The sequence below is a fragment of the Triticum urartu genome, chromosome 6 (assembly GCF_003073215.2).
Source record: "Triticum urartu cultivar G1812 chromosome 6, Tu2.1, whole genome shotgun sequence".
Classification (NCBI taxonomy): Eukaryota; Viridiplantae; Streptophyta; class Magnoliopsida; order Poales; family Poaceae; genus Triticum; species Triticum urartu.
In genome coordinates this window covers 348219625-348238499 of record NC_053027.1, presented here as the reverse complement: position 1 = coordinate 348238499, position 18875 = coordinate 348219625, and positions in this window count along the sequence as shown.

The following is an 18875-nucleotide window of genomic DNA, read 5'->3' as shown; positions in this document are numbered from 1 at the left end:
GGACACCACGTGCATCCTCTATTTCCACTGCAGCAGCACCTCCATCAGGTGCCACCTCCAGCCGTGATACAAGAAAGCAAGCACAACCACCACTATCTGCCAAGAGCACACCTGCTGGGCCTGCACAAAGTTCTTCTTCTTCCATGGCATCAACAGGGCACACAAGCGATATTATTTGTCGTCGTTGTAAGGGAAGAGGACATTTTGCAAGAGAATGCAAATCTCAGTGTGTGATGATTGTTACTGAGGATGGTGGGTATGAGTCCGCTAGTGACTATGATGATGAGACTTTGTTTCTTATTACACATGAAGAACACGGTGGAGATGATTCTGATCATGAGACGCAATACATGGCTCCTGAAGATGCTGACAGGTATGAATGTTTAGTTGCTCAACGTGTTTTGAGTGTGCAGGTTACACAAGCTGAGCAAAACCAGAGGCATAATTTGTTCCATACAAAGGGAGTTGTGAAGGAATGTTCTGTTCGCGTCATCATAGATGGAGGGAGCTGCAATAACTTGGCTAGCATGGAGATGGTGGAGAAGCTATCTCTCCCCACAAGACCACATCCACATCCTTACTACATCCAATGGTTCAACAACAGTGGCAAGGTTAAGGTAACACGTATTGTTCGTGTGCATTTTAGTATCTCTACATATGCTGATTATGTGGATTGTGATGTGGTACCTATGCAAGCATGTTCCTTATTACTTGGTAGACCATGGCAATTTGATAAAAATTCTATACACCATAGTAGAAACAATCAGTATACTCTTGTTCATAAGGATAAAAATATTACTTTGCTTCCTATGATTCCTGATTCCATTTTAAAAGATTATATTAATAGAGCTAATAAAGCAAAACAGGAGAAAAATAAGAGTGAAAATCAGATTGTGGCAAAAGAATTTGAGCAACAAATGAAGCCTAATAATAAACCATCTAGTGTTGCTTCTGAAATTAAATTGAAAAGTGCATGTTTACTTTCCACCAAATCTGATATTAAAGATCTAGATTTTAGCAAATCTGTTTCCTATGCTTTTGTGTGCAAAGAGGCATTATTTTCATTCGAGGACGTGCCTTCCTCTTTGCCTCCCGCTGTCACTAACATTTTGCAGGAGTTCGCTGACGTCTTTCCACAAGACGTGCCACCGGGATTATCACCTATTCAAGGGATTGAGCATCAAATTGACTTAATTCCCGGTGCATCATTACCCAACCGTGCACCATACTGTACCAATCCAGAGGAGACAAAGGAGATTATGCGTCAAGTACAGGAGCTGCTCGGCAAAGGTTACATACGCGAATCCCTTAGTCCTTGTGTTGTTCCTATCATTTTAGTGTCGAAAAAGGATGATACATCACGTATGTGTGTTGATTGTAGAGGCATTAATAATATTACTATTCGTTATCGTCATCCTATTCCTAGGCTAGACGACATGCTTGATGAATTGCGTGGCTCTACAATATTCTCCAAAGTTGATTTGCGTAGTGGATATCATCAAATTCGTATGAAATTGGGAGATGAATGGAAAACAACATTTAAAACTAAGTTTAGATTATATGAGTGGTTAGTCATGCCTTTTGGGTTAACTAATGCACCTAGTACTTTCATGAGGTTAATGAACGAAGTTTTACGTGCTTTCATTGGACGATTTGTGGTTGTCTATTTTGATGATATACTGATTTATAGTAAATCTTTGGAGGAACATTTGGAACATTTACGTGTTGTTTTTATTGATCTACGTGATGCACGTTTGTTTGGTAACCTTGGAAAGTATACCTTTTGCACCGACCGAGTATCTTTTCTTGGCTATGTTGTTACTCCACAGGGAATTGAAGTTGATAAAGCCAAGATTGAAGCTATTGAGAGTTGGCCACAGCCCAAAGCAGTCACACAAGTGAGGAGCTTCCTTGGCCTCGCTGGTTTCTATAGGCGTTTTTGAGAGATTTCAGCACCATTGTTGCACCTCTCAACGTGCTTACAAAGAAGGATGTGCCTTTTGTTTGGAGTACCGCACGGGAATAAGCCTTCACGGTATTGAATGATAAGTTGAGACATGCTCCTTTACTCCAACTTCCTGATTTTAATAAGACTTTTGAGCCTTAATGTGATGCTAGTGGAATTGGATTAGGAGGTGTGTTATTACAAGATGGCAAACCTTTTGCATACTTTTCTGAAAAATTGAGTGGCCCTAGTCTGAATTATTCTACTTATGATAAAGAATTATATGCTCTTGTTCGAACTTTAGAGACATGGCAACATTATTTATGGCCCAAAGAAGTTGTTATACATTCTGATCATGAATCTTTGAAACATATTAAAAGTCAAGCTAAACTGAATCGTAGACATGCTAAATGGGTTGAATTCATTGAGACTTTCCCTTATGTTATTAAACATAAGAAGGGTAAAGAAAATGTTATTGCCGATGCATTGTCTCGTCGCTATACTATGCTTTCACAACTTGACTTCAAAATATTTGGTTTGGAGACCATCAAAGGTCAATATGTGCTTGATGCTGATTTTAAAGATGTAATGCAGAACTGTAAAGAAGGAAGAACATAGAACAAGTTCGTCGTTAATGATGGATTTGTGTTCCGTGCTAACAAGCTATGCATTCCAGCTAGCTCCGTTCGTCTTTTGTTGTTGCAGGAGGCGCATGGAGGAGGACTAATGGGACACTTTGGCGTGAAGAAGACGCAGGACGTACTTGCTACATATTTCTTTTGGCCAAAGATGAGACGGGATGTTGAGAGTTTTGTTGCTCTCTACACTACATGTCAAAAAGCTAAGTCACGTCTCAATCCTCATGGTTTATATATGCCTTTGCCTGTACCTAGTGTTCCTTGGGAGGATATATCTATGGACTTTGTTTTAGGTTTACCTCGAACAAAGAAGGGGAGGGATAGCATATTTGTTGTCGTTGATAGGTTCTCGAAAATGGCAAACTTTACATCATGTCATAAAAGCGATGATGCTGTTAATGTTGCAGATTTGTTCTTTCGTGAAATTATTCGCTTGCATGGTGTGCCAAATACTATTGTTTCAGATCGTGATACTAAATTTCTTAGCCACTTTTGGAGATGTTTATGGGCTAAATTGGGGACTAAACTGCTTTTTAGTACTACTTGTCACCCCCAAACTGATGGACAAACTGAAGTAGTCAATAGAACATTGTCTACTATGCTTAGGGTTGTTTTGAAGAATAATAAGAAAATGTGGGAAGAATGCTTGCCTCATATTGAATTTGCTTATAATCGTTCATTGCATTCTACTACTAAGATGTGCCCTTTTGAAATTGTGTATGGTTTCCTAATTTGCGCAAATCAAAGCTAATGCCACGTGCTGATGGTCCTTTTAAGGTGTTAGAGAAAATAAATTATAATGCATATAAACTTGAGCTGCCTGCGGATTTTGCGGTTAGTCCCACTTTTAACATTGCAGATTTGAAGCGTTATTTGGGTGAGGAAGATGAGCTTTCGTCGAGGACGACTTCATTTCAAGAAGGGGAGGATGATGAGGACACCAATACCATTGTTACACCCACAGCCCCTACTGCTATACATACTGGACCAATTACTAGAGCTCACGCATGCCAATTAAATTATCAGGTACTTTCGTTTCTTGGTAATGATTCTAATGTTCATGAGAATATGATGCTGCCTAAATTGGATACATTTGTTTTGGTTACAAATGAAGGGCCTGGCATGGATAAGAGGGATGAACACTGGAGCAAGACCAAGCATGGAGATGATGGCATGCGCAAGGGTATCAAGAACGGAGTTACAAGTGATGATTTCAGGACTTTGAAGCCACCATAAGGAGTTCATGAAGCCTTGGACGAAATATACAAGATGCCACTTCATAAATTTCATCCAAAGGCTATTCTAGGTGATGCGTCACCTTATTATTGGGCCAGGCCCATGTATTTTTGGAATGCTTAAGTATAGGCTATTTTTAGAATCCATATGTGTGGGGAAACAAGAGTTAGGGTTGATTTCGGACCCCTCCTCCAAGGGCCACGAAATTCCCCCCTCTTCCTCCATATATACAGCCCTTAGGGCGTCGTTTAGACTTTGGGTTTTGTTTAGATTAAAAGTTCAACATAGCTGCAACTTCGTGTACTTCCTTTGTGTCCAACGACCAGACCAAGATGTCACAGAACCACACCTTTGATCAATAAAGCTTTTCTCTTATATTCACAATATCCAGATTGCAATCTTAGTTTCTTGCTTGTTCTTCGTTTGCCTGCAGGAAATAGACCTTCGTGGTCAGGTTGATCGTGCTCCGGCATGGTCAATAACCTCTCGAAGTTGGTTTAGCGATTGCTAAGGCGCGACGTCCTCGCACGTTCGTAGTCGGATCATCAAAGTCGACTTCCTCCAAAATGATAGCCACCATCTCATCGAAAGACGGGACACCTTTACCTATATCATAACTTGTGCTTAAAGTGTCTACATTGATAGTTACTTGCCCCTTTACATGTTTGGTTTCGTTCCTTGCATGTGTTTGTATATGTTGTGCTTCCAACTTGATTATCTTGAGCAATCAAGTATGTGTGTGTTGGTTTGCACATCATGTACATGTGTGTCATTCGTTCAGCCTTTGTGCATCTTGGTCATTTCTTAGTTGGCTCTTGTGAGAGATTAATGGAACATCCCATTATGAGGGAGTGATGTGCTTTGTGCACCTCACAATCCTATAAATGTGTGTACATGAGTAATACCATCTAGTATTGAGATTTCAAGATTATCTAGTCGCTATGTGGTATGTCTTCTCATGAGAAATTCAAATTCTAAATAGTCCATTAATTATCTCTTGTTGGATCCTTTTATTTGCCTCGTGTTCATCCTTCATTGGTATCACATTATGGGGGAGTAATATGTTGTGTGTATATTACTAGCCTAGAAAATGTTTACATTTGAAGATATTGTCACCTAGAGTTGATATTGTAAATTATCTTGTTCCTAGGTGGCATGTTAGCTCTACAAGTTGCAATTTGCTTTTTGTTTGGTGTGAATATGATGTCGGATATCCTTGCTATCTACCACCGAGAATTATTTCCATTTACTTCTTGTCTTTTGACAATTGGTTCTCACTTTTGTGGTAGAATTTATTGATCATCTTTACATTGGCTTTTGCTTTTATTTGCCTTTTCTCTTTCTAAGGATTGTATCAACTCCCTTTGTCTTCCATACCACTTGTGGATCTTGTTTAGTGTTTTCTAGATATAGTGGAAGTGGTGATCCCACCTTGTGCATTTTGTATTCAAATGCAATTTCTCTATAATGCACTATTCTTGGGGGAGCTATCCTATTTTCTATAAAACACTCATCTTGTGATCCTTATCAAGTGTGTGTCCGTGGAAGGCAAGTCGTTTCTTTTGGGTACTTTGTGCCATCATGAAACTTTGTAGAGAGCTTTGTTTGTTTGGAACCATCCTCTCTTTTGGGGGTTTGATATCCTTTATTTAGTGGGTATTAATGGATATCTCATTCATTGATGTATCTTTTATTGATATCCTCCAAGTGATGATTTATTCATTTGGTATCTTTTCTTCACTTGGTATTTCTTTGTCATTTGGTATCGGTTCTTGAAAGTCTTGAGCATGCATATTAACTTCGTGTAGTATCTTTGGCATGCTTTCTTTATTTGACCCAATATATAGGGGAAACTCCACCAAGTCTCAAATTGGATGAGATGTGCATGAAATTCATTTTTGTATCTATATGCACATTTTTATGTGGAGTTTGTCCTATGTATTGTTGGTTCTCTAACTCTTTGGTCCCAATGAGTTTGGGTACCATTTTGTTTGTGTTGTTGTTCTAGGAACAATTGGAGATACATTGGATGCTTGGCTCACTCACAAGGAAGGTGTTGTCATCATGTGCTTATTGGAGTCGAGCTAGGATGATCAATGAGCTACTATCTACCTTCAATTGGTATCTACTAAATCCTTCCAATGTTAACTCGGTAACAAGTATCTTCATATTCTTCATGCACACATTTCTTGCATCAACCTTGTGTAGGTTGTATCATGGCATGGTATCCATTCATTCTTGTGATACTTGTTTCCTTTCTCAAAGCATCCCAACAATGATCTCTTGTTGCGAGTTGTGATGTCTTTGTTGTTCGTGTGTGGACTTCATTTATATACAATAAGACCATATCTAGACATGTGCTATGCTTCCAAGAAAATATCTTATTGGTATATGTATGATCTCCCTTTGGATATCTTGTTCCTCATGCTGTAACTATTTCGGGTGTACATCCTTCTTTGTAGATATATATCATCATGATTTCGTCTACCTAGAATCTTATACACTTGAGAGAAGTTGCATATCTAGTATATATCCTTTCTTTCACATCCACCTTATCTTTCTTATGTTATTTCTTTGGTGGCTCTGTGAAAGCTTTTGCCTTGAGTGCGTGTCTTATATCGTTGCATCTTGATGCACTCTTGTGTGGTGAAGATTATTTTCCTCATGCTTATCTTTACGAGGCTTTTGCCATCTTAATTGGTATCCCTCGTCTTGATGAGCCTTTCATCCTCTATCTTCACCACGGATTGTCACAAGCATAGGTTCTTTATATGCTTATTAATAAGCTTGTGAACCCATTTGATAGTTGTGTGTGGGAATGATAGGCCTTGCACCGTGTGCCTCATTCTTTTAAGACTTTATTGATGGTTAATGCTCATCCGTACATTAGTCTTCTCAAGTGCATTGCCTTGACTCACACACATAATTTTGGTTAAGCCCATTCTTAAGTTGCCTCTTTTACTTGTTGCTCAACCATGTGTTTGTTGCAAGTACTAGGCTTGGTTTCCTATATGCTCACTTGCACTTGTTGTAAGTTTCTATTGATTTTGGGGGAGCTATGATCCTATTTTGTGCACTTTGTATCCAAATACAAATATTCTTATGTGTGCACAAATCATGGGGAGCCTCTCTAGTTTCTTTAGAGCACTCCAATGCTCATATCATAATATCCTTTTTTTCTTGTGGATCATAGGATCTTTGGTCTAGTTGGTTCAATTGATATCCATTGATTGCTTGCTTCAATTGGTATCTTTTGATTGCTTGATTGCTTGTGTCTCTCTCTGTTATGTCTTTGTGGCATATCTTCCTTTAGCAATCTTTGTGACTCAATATAGTTGGTCTTCCTCCAAGTATTACCTTTGGATATGTGTATGGCATTCCACTCTATTGTTGAGAAATACACAATTTTTTGGAGGAACACCTTTTATATTGGTCTTCTAAGCTTTTTGCCCATTTGGCAATCATGCCAATGGGGGAGAAGTTTCAGAGAGTTTCATGGAGAAGTCTTCAGAGTTTTCTTCTTGCATTGGTTTTTTCCTAAGCATTTGCATCTCATACTCATGCATCATCGGTTGTTGCATTGCATGGTGATGCATAATTCCTTGTATAAACTCTCTTGAAAGTGATTGTCATCAATTATCAAAATGGGGGAGATTGAAAGAACATGCGGTGCCCCCATGTTTGGTTTTGGTAATTGATGACAATCTCTATGGACTAATGGTTGCCTTGAGTTATATTTGAAGGTTTTATCCATAGGCTTTTCTTAGATTACATGTGTTGGTTTCAAGGAGAGTTTGTGTCGACCAAGGTGCTATTCAAGGAATTACCTAAAGATTGGTCATGTGAGAGTTAAGCTTATTGCAAGCATGTCTTGAAGAAGATTGTGTGATCATTCATGCTTACCTTCAAGGCATCATCCAAATGAAGAGAGTTGGAAAGGTTCAAGGTTGATCAATACTAAGTCAAGAATGAATCAAGTTGATCAAATCACAAAGCGTAGAAGATGTACCGAGGGGGATCAAGTGATCCCACGGTATGGTAAGCATTGTCAATTACGCTTTGTGTACTAACCCATGGTCTTCATGAGAGTTCTTTATGGGGTTAGGTTGCGGTGTGCAAGTTCAAGTGGAGCATCATGAAGAGAGCAAATGCTTGAAGCTTGCCGTCCATTGTGGTAACAATGGATTTATGAAGATGTGCGGAAGAGTGGCTCACCCATAGTGGAGTATGGGGAGCAATCAACTAGTCTTCATCGAGCCAACACAATCAAGAAAGGTGGTCCAACTTGAGGGAGTCAAGATCGTCATCATCTAGCTCAAGTGGACCATGTGCAAGCCAAAGGTTTGCCCTTAATAGGTTTTCTATTTTACCGGTCTCATAGTGGTAGTTGGGAGATCGGGTTATATGATCGATTGTCGTACTATCAAGGGGGGCTCTCGATGAGTAGCTTGATCGTTTCATTCGTAGAGAGCTCAAACCATTGCATCCTTGCATCATATTTCTTGGTTCTTGTTTTGTTCTCTTTGTGAGTCTTAGAGCTTATGGTCATCTTGATGACAAGCTTGAGTTCATCGAAAACGGAGTTCGCATGCGTCTTCTATGATGTTTTCGGTTTTGGAGGTTTCACCGGTCTTTTCCAAGGAAGGGTTCTCACCATTTTCTTATGGGCCTTTTCTCATTTTCTTCTTATTGATATTTCTATCAATATTGTGTTAGCCCATGTCTTTAGCTTTCCAACAAACTTGGTTTCGTTGAATTCGGAGTCCGTTTGCAGAAGTTGTGGTTGTTTTGGTAAAGGCTGCAGCGGTACTACCATGGCTAGAGCGGGTGTAATTTTTTACTACCGCTCCAGAGCTGTACTACCGCGGCTCCTAAGCGGTAGTACCGCTCCAGAGCAGTACTACCGTGGCTCCTAACCGTTAGTACCGCTCCGGACCAAAATCTCATGTTTCGCTCAGCGGAGGTAGGCACGGAAGTATTTGTTTTTTGTACCGCTACCATTAGCGGTAGTACCGTGAGGTCGAGCGGTAGTACCGTGAGGACGAGCGGTAGTACCGCTCTGGCGGTTCTACTGGCCTTTTGCCTCCTCGCTGTTGTTTTTCAAAGGGGTACTACCGCCCTAGCAGTAGTACCGCTCTGTGCGGGTTGTGAGCATAACGGTTGGATTTGTCCCCACCTATAAAAGGGGGTCTTCTTCCCCAATGAACTTTATCTCCTGAGCTCGTGTTCTTCCCCCATTGTTGACCTTCTTCGAGCTTGCTAACTCTCTATCCCTCCATGGATTCTTTCTAGTTTTTGAGGGAAAAGAGAGAGGAGATCTAGATCCACATTTCCACCAATCACTTTCTCCTCTATGTGAGGGGAACCCCTTGGATCTAGATCTTGGAGTTCTTGGTGTTCTCCTTCTTGTTCTTCCTCTCATTTTCCTCCCTAGCATTAGTTGCTTCGGTGGGATTTGAGAGAGAAGGACTTGGGCACTCCGTGTGCCCTTGCCATTGCATTTGGTGCATCAGTTTGAGTTCTCCACGGTGATACGTGGAAGTGAAGCTTGAGAAGCTTATTACTCTTGGGTGTTTGGGCACCCTAGAGCTTGTTCCTCTTGGGTGCCTTTGCGCCCTAGACGGTTGGTGTTGTTCGGAGCTCAATCATTGTGGTGTAAAGCTTCGGGCAAGTGTCGGGGTCTCCAATTAGGTTGTGGAGATCGCCCCGAGCAATTTGACGGGTATCGGTGACCGCCCCCAAGGGTTGCCAAAGTGTACGGGTTCGGTGACCGCCCCCAAGGGTTGCCAAAGTGTACGGGTTCGGTGACCGCCCCCAAGGGTTGCTATTTGTACGGGTTCGGTGACCGCCCTCAAGGGTCCCTTAGTGGAATCATGGCATCTTGCATTGTGCGAGGGCGTGAGGAGATTATGGTGGCCCTAGTGGCTTCTTAGGGAGCATTGTGCCTCCACACCACTCCAAACGGAGATTAGCATTCGCAAGGGTGTGAACTTCGGGATACATCGTCGTCTCTGCGTGCCTCGGTTATCTCTTACCCGAGGTCTTTACTTATGCACTTTACTTTGTGATAGCCATATTGTTTCTTGTCATATGTATTGCTATCACCTAGTAGTTTATCTTTCTTAGCATAAGTTGTTGGTGCACATAGGTGAGCCTAGTTGTTGTAGGTTTTGTGCTTGACAAATTAACCGCTAGGTTTATTCCGCATTTGTTCAAGCCTAAACCGTATTATTTTAAAACGCCTATTCACCCCCCCCCTCTAGGCGACATCCACGATCTTTCACCCTCATATTGCAGAACCAATTCATTATTATAAGCATTCTTTTGGCAAAAACTCATGAGCCTTTGTTCAAGGGAAAAACCTAACCCATTGTTCTGGATAGCAAAATTATCATTAAGTTCAGAGATCCTGTTGACAAGAACATCGGTAGGAACCTTTTTTCTAAGATTTTCATTAAAAGCAACATGATCTAAAGATCATAAACGCATAATGTCTTCTTGATAAAAAAGGATCGCTTCTACGGGAGGACGGTCGGCATCCACCCTATAATGCACAAAAATTTCATTAGCCTCTTTTATTATAAATCTGAACTCATGAGCTAAAAAGATGGTCGCTGCTCGCTTAACAGAAGAATGCTCAATATTAGAAAATTCTAGGAAAATCCTTTGTATGGAAGGATGCATATGTAAAAATTGTCTTTCAAGTTCAACTATGAGAAAAGATATAGCATCCGCGAGACTACTACTTTTATGAAGAATAGACCCGCTCATGGTGGGCAAAGCACCGGCACAAGTAAAGAAATCTTGAATAACTCCCGTCCCAATAATATTACCGCTACCAATCCGAAACGTTTTAGTGTGTAAAATAGTAGGATCTTCAAGAGGATCATTGATAGCATCAAAGTTTTCCATATTACTATCTTTATCAATGATAACCTCCCCAATTTCAGACATGAAGGCAGCAAGAGGCAAGCAAAAGAAAAAGCGATCGGAAGAAGAGAGCGAATAAAACGGCAAGGGTGAAGTGGGGGAGAGGAAAACGAGAGGCAAATGGCAAATAATGTAATGCGAGGGATAAGAGTTTGTGATGGGTACTTGGTATGTCTTGACTTGTGCGTAGATCTCCCCGGCAACGGCGCCAGAAATCCTTCTTGCTACCTCTTGAGCCCTGCATTGGTTTTCCCTTGAAGAGGAAAGGATGATGCAGCAAAGTAGCGTAAGTATTTCCCTCAGTTTTTGAGAACCACGGTATCAATCCAGTAGGAGACTACACGCAAGTCCCTCGTACCTACACAAACAAATAAGAACCTTGCAACCAACGTGATAAAGGGGTTGTCAATCCCTTCATGGTCACTTACGAGAGTGAGATCTGATAGAGATAATAATGATAAGATAAATATTTTTGGTATTTTTATGATATAGATTGAAAGTAAAGATTGCAAAATAAACGGTGCCAGAAATAACTTGTTGACAGGAGATTAATATAATGGAGAGTAGACCCGGGGGCCATAGGTTTCACTAGTGGCTTCTCTCAAGATAGCATAAGTATTACGATGGGTAAACAAATTACTGTCGAGAAATTGATAGAAAAGCGAATAATTATGAGAATATCTAGGCATGATCATGTATAGAGGCATCACGTCCATGACAAGTAGACCGACTCCTGCCTGCATCTACTACTATTACTCCACACATTGACCGCTATCCAGCATGCATCTAGAGTATTAAGTTCATAAGAACAAAGTAACGCATTAGGTAAGATGACATGGTGTAGAGGGATAAACTCAAGCAATATGATATAAACCCCATCTTTTTATCCTTGATGGCAACAATACAATACGTGTCGTTTCCCTTTCTGTCACTGGGATCGAGCACCGCGAGATTGAACCCAAAGCTAAGCACTTCTCCCATTGCAAGAAAGATCAATCTAGTAGGCCAAACCAAACCGATAATTCGAAGACGCTTGCAAATATAACCAATCATACATAAAACATTTCAGAGAAGAATCAAATATTGTTCATACATAGACTTGATCATAAACCCACAATTCATCGGATCTCGGCAAACACACCGCAAAAAGAGTTACACGCTAGTAGAAAAAGGGTCAAATGTGAAGCACACTAGTGCCGGTTTGAATTTGAGTCGGCACTAATGTGACCATTAGTGCCGGTTCCAATGGCTAGGCACGCGGGCATCATTAGTACCGGTTCATGGGCAACCTTTAGTACCGGTTCATGCCACGAACTGGTACTAATGAGGCTGTGTCAGGCTATGGTCAGGCTGGGGCCCCACGAAGACCTTTAGTACCGGTTCATGCCATGAACCGGTACTAGAGTTTCTTTGCAAGCTGATTTTTAGTCCCACCTCGCCAAGAGAGAGGCAATATGAGCGGTTTATAAGCCGTGAGTGCACAGACAATGACGAAGAGTTGCAATGCTCACCTGCATGTTGATTAGCTTCAAGCCTTGCAGAATAGCATAGATTGCACTGAGCTATGTGCAGTGCAGTCTACACTATTCCGAATGGCTTGAAGCAAATTAACCAGCATTGCACCTCTTTTTTTATTTTTAATAACTTATTTGAACTCCGGACTTCTTTTGTGTTCAGTATGCAGCATTCAAAGCGACATCATCAATTTCCAACATGTTCTGACATCATTTGTTGTTTTTCGGTCATTTACCTAAATGACCGTGAAATTGAAAATGACTTCAAAATGAATCCTGAAAATGTTGAAAACTTGGCATGGTATCATCATATCACCTGCATAGCATGCGCGAAAGAGTAGAGAGGGTCACGGCAAAAACTGGACGCACTTCGTGTACAACCTGGACAAACTCTTCCGGAGTATCAGGGTTTCGGACGAGAACTCATCTGTTACACGGCCACTTCAATGTTTTTTAAACTTATTTGAACTCCGGACTTCTTTTGTGTTCAGTATGCAGCATTCAAAGCGACGTCATCAATTTCCAACATGTTCTGACATCATTTGTTGTTTTTCGGTCATTTACCTAATTGTTTAGAGAGCTAAATGACCGTGAAATTGAAAATCACCACAAAATGAATCCTGAAAATGTTGAAACTTGGCATGGTATCATCATATCACCCGCATAGCATGCACGAAAGAGTAGAGAGGGTCACGGCAAAAACTGGACGCACTTCGTGTACAAACTGGACAAACTCTTTCGGAGTATCAGGGTTTCGGATAAGAACTCATCTGTTACACGGCCACTTCAATGTTTTTTAAACTTATTTGAACTCCGGACTTCTTTTGTGTTCAGTATGCAGCATTCAAAGTGACGCCATCAATTTCCAACATGTTCTGACATCATTTGTTGTTTTTCGGTCATTTACCTAATTGTTTAGAGAGCTAAATGACCGTGAAATTGAAAATCACCACAAAATGAATCCTGAAAATGTTGAAACTTGGCATGGTATCATCATATCACCCGCATAGCATGCACGAAAGAGTAGAGAGGGTCACGGCAAAAACTGGACGCACTTCGTGTACAAACTGGACAAACTCTTTCGGGGTATCAGGGTTTCGGACAAGAACTCATCTGTTACATGGCCACTTCAATGTTTTTTAAACTTATTTGAACTCCGAACTTCTTTTGTGTTCAGTATGCAGCATTCAAAGCGACGTCATCAATTTCCAACATGTTCTGACATCATTTGTTGTTTTTCGGTCATTTGCCTAATTGTTTAGAGAGCTAAATGACCGTGGAAATTGAAAATCACTACAAAATGAATCTGAAAATGTTGAAACTTGGCATGGTATCATCATTTCACCCGCATAGCATGTGTGAAAGAGTAGAGAGGGTCACGGCAAAAACTGGACGCACTTCGTGTACAAACTGGACAAACTCCTTTCAGTATCAGGGTTTCGGACGAGAACTCATCTGTTACACGGCACTTCAATGTTTTTTAAACTTATTTGAACTCCGGACTTCTTTTGTGCTCAGTATGCATCATTCAAAGCAACGTCATCAATTTCCAACATGTTCTTACATCATTTGTTGTTTTTCGCATTTACCTAATTGTTTAGAGAGCTAAATGACCGTGAAATTGAAAATCACTACAAAATGAATTCTGAAAATGTTGAAACTTGGCATGGTATCATCATTTCACCCGCATAGCATGTGCGAAAGAGTAGAGAGGGTCATGGCAAAAACTGGACGCACTTCGTCTACAAACTGGACAAACTCTTTCGGAGTATCAGGGTTTCGGACGAGAACTCATCTGTTACACGGGCACTTCAATGTTTTTAAACTTATTTGAACTCCGGACTTCTTTTGTGTTCAGTATGCAGCATTCAAAGCGACGTCATCAATTTCCAACATGTTCTGACATCATTTGTTGTTTTTCGGTCATTTACCTAATTGTTTAGAGAGCTAAATGACCGTGAAATTGAAAATCACTACAAAATGAATTCTGAAAATGTTGAAACTTGGCATGGTATCATCATTTCACCCGCATAGCATGTGCGAAAGAGTAGAGAGGGTCACGGAAAAACTGGACGCACTTCGTGTACAAACTGGACAAACTCTTTCGGAGTATCAGGGTTTCGGACGAGAACTCATCTGTTACACGGGCACTTCAATGTTTTTTAAACTTATTTGAACTCCGGACTTCTTTTGTGTTCAGTATGCAGCATTCAAAGCGACGTCATCAATTTCCAACATGTTCTGACATCATTTGTTGTTTTTCGGTCATTTACCTAATTGTTTAGAGAGCTAAATGACCGTGAAATTGAAAATCACTAAAAAATGAATTCTGAAAATGTTGAAACTTGGCATGGTATCATCATTTCACCCGCATAGCATGTGCGAAAGAGTAGAGAGGGTCACGGCAAAAACTGGACGCACTTCGTGTACAAACTGGACAAACTCTTTCGGAGTATCAGGGTTTCGGACGAGAACTCATCTGTTACACGGCCACTTCAATGTTTTTTAAACTTATTTGAACTCCCGGACTTCTTTTGTGTCAGTATGCAGCATTCAAAGCGGACTCATCAATTTCCAACATGTTCTGACATCATTTGTTGTTTTTCGGTCATTTACCTAATTGTTTAGAGAGCTAAATGACCGTGAAATTGAAAATCACTACAAAATGAATTCTCAAAATGTTGAAACTTGGCATGGTATCATCATTTCACCGCATAGCATGTGCAAAAGAGTAGAGAGGGTCACGGCAAAAACTGGACGACATCGTGTACAAACTGGACAAACTCTTTCGGAGTATCAGGGTTTCGGACGAGAACTCATCTGTTACACGGGCACTTCAATGTTTTTTAAACTTATTTGAACTCCTTCTTTTGTGTTCAGTATGCAGCATTCAAAGCACGTCATCAATTTCCAACATGTTCTGACATCATTTGTTGTTTTCGGTCATTTACCTAATTGTTTAGAGAGCTAAATGACCGTGAAATTGAAAATCACTACAAAATGATTCTGAAAATGTTGAAACTTGGCATGGTATCATCATTTCACCCGCAATGCATGTGCAAGAGTAGAGAGGGTCACGGCAAAAACTGGACGCACTTCGTGTACAAACTGGACAAACTCTTTCGGAGTATCAGGGTTTCGGACGAGAACTCATCTGTTACACGGCCACTTCAATGTTTTTTAAACTTATTTGAACTCCGGACTTCTTTTGTGCTCAGTATGCATCATTCAAAGCGACGTCATCAATTTCCAACATGTTCTTACATCATTTGTTGTTTTTCGGCCATTTACCTAATTGTTTAGAGAGCTAAATGACCGTGAAATTGAAAATCACTACAAAATGAATTCTCAAAATGTTGAAACTTGGCATGGTATCATCATTTCACCCCGCATAGCATGTGCGAAAGAGTAGAGAGGGTCACGACAAAAACTGGACGCACTTCGTGTACAAACTGGACAAACTCTTTCGGAGTATCAGGGTTTCGGACGAGAACTCATCTGTTACACGGGCACTTCAATCTTTTTTAAACTTATTTGAACTCCGGACTTCTTTTGTGTTCAGTATGCAGCATTCAAAGCGAACGTCATCAATTTCCAACATGTTCTGACATCATTTGTTGTTTTTCGGTCATTTACCTAATTGTTTAGAGAGCTAAATGACCGTGAAATTGAAAATCACTACAAAATGAATTCTGAAAATGTTGAAACTTGGCATGGTATCATCATTTCACCCGCATAGCATGTGCGAAAGAGTAGAGAGGGTCACGGCAAAAACTGAACGCACTTCGTGTACAAACTGGACAAACTCTTTCGGAGTATCAGGGTTTCGGACGAGAACTCATCTGTTACACGGCCACTTTATGTTTTTTAAATTTATTTGAACTCCGGACTTCTTTTGTGTTCAGTACGCAACATTAAAAGCGACGTCATCAATTTCCAACATGTTCTGACATCATTTGTTGTTTTTCGGTCATTTACCTAATTGTTTAGAGAGCTAAATGATCGTGAAATTGAAAATCACTAAAAATGAATTCTGAAAATGTTGAAACTTGGCATGGTATCATCATTTCACCCGCATAGCATGTGTGAAAGAGTAGAGAGGGTCACGCAAAAACTGGACGCACTTCGTGTACAAACTGGACAAACTCTTTCGGAGTATCAGGGTTTCGGACGAGAACTCATCTGTTACACGGCCACTTCATTTTTTTAAACTTATTTGAACTCCGGACTTCTTTTGTGCTCAGTATGCATCATTCAAAGAGACGTCATCAATTTCCAACATGTTCTTACATCATTTGTTGTTTTTCGGCCATTTACCTAATTGTTTAGAGAGCTAAATGACCGTGAAATTGAAAATCACTACAAAATGAATCTCTGAAAATGTTGAAACTTGGCATGGTATCATCATTATCACCCCATAGCATGCGCGAAAGAGTAGAGAGGGTCACGGCAAAAACTGGACGCACTTCGTGTACAAACTGGACAAACTCTTTCGGAGTATCAGGGTTTCGGACGAGAACTCATCTGTTACCAGCCACTTCAATGTTTTTTAAACTTATTTGAACTCCGGACTTCTTTTGTGTTCAGTATGCAGCATTTAAAGCAACGTCATCAATTTCCAACATGTTCTGACATCATTTGTTGTTTTTCGGTCATTTACCTAATTGTTTAGAGAGCTAAATGACCGTGAAATTGAAAATCACTACAAAATGAATCTGAAAATGTTGAAACTTGGCATGGTATCATCATATCACCCGCATAGCATGCGCGAAAGAGTAGAGAGGGTCACGGCAAAAACTGGACGCACTTCGTGTACAAACTGGAAACTCTTTCGGAGTATCAGGGTTTCGGACGAGAACTCATCTGTTACACGGCCACTTCAATGTTTTTTAAACTTATTTGAACTCCGGACTTCTTTTGTGTTCAGTATGCAGCATTCAAAGCGACGTCATCAATTTCCAACATGTTCTGACATCTTGTTGTTTTTCGGTCATTTACCTAATTGTTTAGAGAGCTAAATGATCGTGAAATTGAAAATCACTAAAAATGAATTCTGAAAATGTTGAAACTTGGCATGGTATCATCATTTCACCCGCATAGCATGTGTGAAAGAGTAGAGAGGGTCACGGCAAAAACTGGACGCACTTCGTGTACAAACTGGACAAACTCTTTCGGAGTATCAGCGATCAGGGTTTCGGACGAGAACTCATCTGTTACACGGGCACTTCAATGTTTTTTAAACTTATTTGAACTCCGGACTTCTTTTGTGTTCAGTATGCATCATTCAAAGCGACGTCATCAATTTCCAACATGTTCTGACATCATTTGTTGTTTTTCGGTCATTTACCTAATTGTTTAGAGAGCTAAATGACCGTGAAATTGAAAATCACTGCAAAATGAATTCTGAAAATTTTGAAACTTGGCATGGTATCATCATTTCACCCATAGCATGTGCGAAAGAGTAGAGAGGGTCACGGCAAAAACTGGACGCACTTCGTGTACAAACTGGACAAACTCTTTCGGAGTATCAGGGTTTCGGACGAGAACTCATCTGTTACACGGGTACTTCAATGTTTTTTAAACTTATTTGAACTCCGGACTTCTTTTGTGTTCAGTATGCAGCATTCAAAGCGAGGTCATCAATTTCCAACATGTTCTGACATCATTTGTTGTTTTTCGGTCATTTACCTAATTGTTTAGAGAGCTAAATGACCGTGAAATTGAAAAAATCACTACAAAATGAATTCTGAAAATGTTGAAACTTGGCATGGTATCATCATTTCACCCGCATAGCATGTGCGAAAGAGTAGAGAGGGTCACGGCAAAAACTGGACGCACTTCGTGTACAAACTGGACAAACTCTTTCGGAGTATCAGGGTTTCGGACGAGAACTCATCTGTTACACAGCACTTCAATGTTTTTTAAACTTATTTGAACTCCGGACTTCTTTTGTGTTCAGTATGCAGCATTCAAAGCGACGTCATCAATTTCCAACATGTTCTGACATCATTTGTTGTTTTTCGGTCATTTACCTAATTGTTTAGAGAGCTAAATGACCGTGAAATTGAAAATCACTACAAAATGAATTCTGAAAATGTTGAAACTTGGCATGGTATCATCATTTCACCCGCATAGCATGTGCGAAAGAGTAGAGAGGGTCACGGCAAAAACTGGACGCACTTCGTGTACAAACTGGACAAACTCTTTCGGAGTATCAGGTTTCGGACGAGAACTCATCTGTTACACGGGCACTTCAATGTTTTTTAAACTTATTTGAACTCCGGACTTCTTTTGTGTTCAGTATGCAGCATTCAAAGCGACGTCATCAATTTCCAACATGTTCTGACATCATTTGTTGTTTTTCGGTCATTTACCTAATTGTTTAGAGAGCTAAATGACCGTGAAATTGAAAATCACTACAAAATGAATTCTGAAAATGTTGAAACTTGGCATGGTATCATCATTTCACCCGCATAGCATGTGCGAAAGAGTAGAGAGGGTCACGACAAAAACTGGACGCACTTCGTGTACAAACTGGACAAACTCTTTCGGAGTATCAGGGTTTCGGACGAGAACTCATCTGTTACACAGCACTTCAATGTTTTTTAAACT